At 42.3% G+C, this 4168-nt stretch overlaps 2 non-coding genes across 2 annotated transcripts; both read left to right on the top strand.

Moving 5' to 3' along the window:
- The first annotated feature begins 923 nt into the window (after positions 1-923).
- trnag-ucc (transfer RNA glycine (anticodon UCC)) lies at positions 924-995 on the top strand. The gene has a single exon. It is a non-coding gene; the product is annotated as a tRNA-Gly (tRNA).
- Positions 996-3366: 2371 nt separating this feature from the next.
- On the top strand, positions 3367-3438 carry trnag-ucc (transfer RNA glycine (anticodon UCC)). Its single transcript has one exon. It is a non-coding gene; the product is annotated as a tRNA-Gly (tRNA).
- The last annotated feature ends 730 nt before the right edge of the window (positions 3439-4168 follow it).

A 4168-nucleotide genomic window follows, 5' to 3' on the forward strand; every position in this document is an offset into this window, starting at 1 on the left:
GTACAGTTACAACGTTGAAAAGACGCTTGGATAAGTTCACGAATAGGAAAGGTTTAGAGAGATATGACCAAATGCTAGCAAATGGGAAATGTTCAATTGCATGCAGGTGGTTACTGTTGTGTTTGGGGAAATGGTCAGCATAAACTGGCTGGACCTAAGGATCTGTTTCCATGCTGTATGACACTCTGATTCTAAAACTTTGAAAATCAGCCTGGTTTCTCTCCCTCCCAGCTGCGACTCCACCCTCCCCCTCTTCTACAATGTAACAGAGAAAACTACAAATCGATCAAGAGAATGGAAGTGCGGATTAATACAGATTTCTCGAGAGATTTCTGCTTCGTGAACTGTTACCAGGAGTTTCCTCTTCTCCAGAATTACTGCAGCGTGTACTCAGTCTAAGAGTTCCTTCTTTTTGCCTTTTTGTTTGTGGAAAACCCTTCAGAAATGTTAAAAGCGGAAAGTAGTACAGATGCGGTAAATCAGAAAGAAAAAGCAAAGTTGGTGGAAAAGTGTATGAAGAGAAAGGCGAAAGTGGGTAGTGCCACTGGTGGAGATGAGAGGTGGTGGAAAAGCAGAGCAGGTCAGACAGCATCCGAGGAGCAGGAGAATGGATGTTTGGGGCAAAAGCGTTTGTGAGAAGTTGACAAGTTTTGATTGTGTGACAGATCCCGGGTTGCGGTGGTGAGATTTTGTTGATATTTTAGCTGTGGATTTATCTGAGATGATGATAAATGCTGGTTTGTGTGCATGAGAAAGTGTGAATGAAAAGGTATATGAGAAGTATGGAACGAGTAAAAGTCAGTCTTTTATTAGTGGTGAATTGCAATATTTCAGCGTAAAATTTGCAAGAAGACTGAAATTTCGAATGAAGAACTATTGGTCGAATTGCACATTAGCTGATGTGTGGAGGACATGTCCCAGTTGCGATGGTGGTATAGTGGTGAGCATAGCTGCCTTCCAAGCAGTTGACCCGGGTTCGATTCCCGGCCATCGCATGCTGTGGCTTTTAAACCGCTCAACACCAAAAAGACCACTTTCCGCAGTGGGAATGAAACACTTCGATATGCACAGAAGCTTGAGTCAGCCACACGAACGGCGCCAAACCTCTGCAGTGCGGTTTCCCACCACTTTGAAATTGAGGAGGGACCCTAGAAGATTAAGGAGTCAGGGCGATACCCGTTTCAAATAAACTGGCGTCTTGACAGAAATCCTGAGTTTTTCATTTTATTTCTAGATTTCCCTCCTTTCAACATTACTCGCAGTGTTTTTGTGAAATACAGCCTAATATCAAGTGAAAACTGTCTGGGCAGTCCATTGTTTATGGGCACAGCATTACTTATGATATCAGGTCGGTTATTTTATTTTTGAATCGAAATGTACACCAATCTGATTGTGTCGTGCACAGACAGAATCTGTTTGCTGACTTCATTCACCCTGACAGACTCTTGAGTATTTCTGCGGGTTGGTTGCAATTCCCACTTGTGGTCAGTAGCGGTCACTAACTTGTGCAACAATGAAGTTCCCAGATCAGAGAGAATAAGAAAACAGACAATAATTGTTGCCCTTGTGTTGGACGGTGCAGGTCAGAAATAGGAGGAGTGGAGACCAGCTGCTTTTATATTTCCATTAATGAGCAAATGACTCGGTAAAACTCTGAGAGATGATAGAAATAACCACACGGTGAGTGAAAGTTCAATCCAAGATGAAGCTGAAAAGGAATCACACATTGTTACCTGATGAAGGAGCAGCTATTGCTTCCAAATAAAGCTGTTGGACTATACGCTGGTGTTATGTGGTTTTTAACATTGTCCACTCCAGTCCAACACCGGCTCCTCCACGTCATCATCCAAGATAGTCATCATGGAATTGTTAAGGGAAGATAGTGTCGGATGAACTTGACTGATTTGCTTTTAAAGGAAAAGAGAAAGGAAGTGTTTGTGATGTAGACCAACCTGATGATAAGAAGAATACTGCATGTGTTTTGAAATAGTTGAGTTCCTCAAGGTTCAGAAACTGAACAGAAATTGCCGGAGAATCTGAGCAGTGTTGCACCTTCAGTGGGGAGAAAGCAGTGTTGCCATTTGGGTTTGGTATGTCCCCATTTGATGAAGTTTCGCAATTCTTTGATTTTTCCCCAGGCTTCAGTATTAGTCACCTGTTTGTCTGGTGTATCTATCACTGATGTGGAATTGGTGTCGGATATCAAATTTGCAGATGATAAAACATTAGTCATTGGTTTTGGGGAAGCTGTCTGCAGACTGTGGAATGCAATTCCCAGTTTGTTTAAATGGACCATTGATTTATTAGTGAGGGACTGGGGGAGGTACTTATTGTGAAAAGCATTGAGATGGATCTTTGATTTACTGTTGCGTGGACAGGGGGATTATGGATTTATAAAAGGAAATGAGGGACAATTTTTTTACACATCGAGTGCTTGGTGCGTGCAATGAACTGTCAGTCAAGAGTGGTGGTGGACGCTAGGTAACGTTGAAAAAACGCTTGGATAAGTTCACGAATAGGAAAGTTTAGAGAGATGACCACAAATGCTAGCAAATGGAAATGTTCAATTGCATGCAGGTGGTTACAGTTGTGTTTGAAATGGTCAGCATAAACTGGGACCACCAAATCAATGCTTTACACACACTCTGATGTTAAAACTTTGAAAATCATTCTCTCCCTCCCACCCACTCACCTATCCACCCTTCCCTCCCTCAATCTGCGAAAACACCAAACCCTTCAAACACAATGGAAATGCAGATTAATACAAATACGAGAATTTCTCGAGAGATTTCTGCTTCGTGAACTCTTACCTCCTTCACAGCATACTGCTCCACTCAGAATAACCTTTTTGCCTTTTTGTTGGAAAACTTCTTTTTTTTTTAAAATTTTAAAAAGCGGAAAGTAGTACAGATGCGGTAAATCAGAAAGAAAAAGCAAAGTTGGTGGGAAAAGTGTATGAAGAGAAAGGCGAAAGTGGGTAGTGCCACTGGTGGAGATGAGAGTGGTGGTGGAAAAGCAGAGCAGGTCAGACAGCATCCGAGGAGCAGGAGAATGGATGTTTGGGGCAAAAGCGTTTGTGAGAAGTTGACAAGTTTTGATTGTGTGACAGATCCCGGGTTTGCGGTGAGATTTTGTTGATATTTTAGCTGTGGATTTATCTGAGATGATGATAAATGCTGGTTTGTGTGCATGAGAAAGTGTGAATGAAAAGGTATAATGAGAAGTATGGAAGGAGTAAAAGTCAGTCTTTTATTAGTGGTGAATTGCAATATTTCAGCGTAAAATTTGCAAGAAGACTGAAATTTCGAATGAAGAACTATTGGTCGAATTGCACATTAGCTGATGTGTGGAGGACATGTCCCAGTTGCGATGGTGGTATAGTGGTGAGCATAGCTGCCTTCCAAGCAGTTGACCCGGGTTCGATTCCCGGCCATCGCATGCTGTGGCTTTTAAACCGCTCAACCAAAAAGACCACTTTCCGCAGTGGGAATGAAACACTTCGATATGCACAGAAGCTTGAGTCAGCCACACGAACGGCGCCAAACCTCTGCAGTGCGGTTTCCCACCACTTTGAAATTGAGGAGGGACCCTAGAAGATTAAGGAGTCAGGGCGATACCCGTTTCAAATAAACTGGCGTCTTGACAGAAATCCTGAGTTTTTCATTTTATTTCTAGATTTCCCTCCTTTCAACATTACTCGCAGTGTTTTTGTGAAATACAGCCTAATATCAAGTGAAAACTGTCTGGGCAGTCCATTGTTTATGGGCACAGCATTACTTATGATATCAGGTCGGTTATTTTATTTTTGAATCGAAATGTACACCAATCTGATTGTGTCGTGCACAGACAGAATCTGTTTGCTGACTTCATTCACCCTGACAGACTCTTGAGTATTTCTGCGGGTTGGTTGCAATTCCCACTTGTGGTCAGTAGCGGTCACTAACTTGTGCAACAATGAAGTTCCCAGATCAGAGAGATAAGAAAACAGACAATAATTGTTGCCCTTGTGTTGGACGGTGCAGGTCAGAAATAGGAGGAGTGGAGACCAGCTGCTTTTATATTTCCATTAATGAGCAAATGACTCGGTAAAACTCTGAGAGTGATAGAAATAACCACACGGTGAGTGAAAGTTCAATCCAAGATGAAGCTGAAAAGGAATCACACATTG

This window comes from Hemiscyllium ocellatum, unplaced genomic scaffold (genome assembly GCF_020745735.1).
Source record: "Hemiscyllium ocellatum isolate sHemOce1 unplaced genomic scaffold, sHemOce1.pat.X.cur. scaffold_3063_pat_ctg1, whole genome shotgun sequence".
NCBI lineage: Eukaryota > Metazoa > Chordata > Chondrichthyes > Orectolobiformes > Hemiscylliidae > Hemiscyllium > Hemiscyllium ocellatum.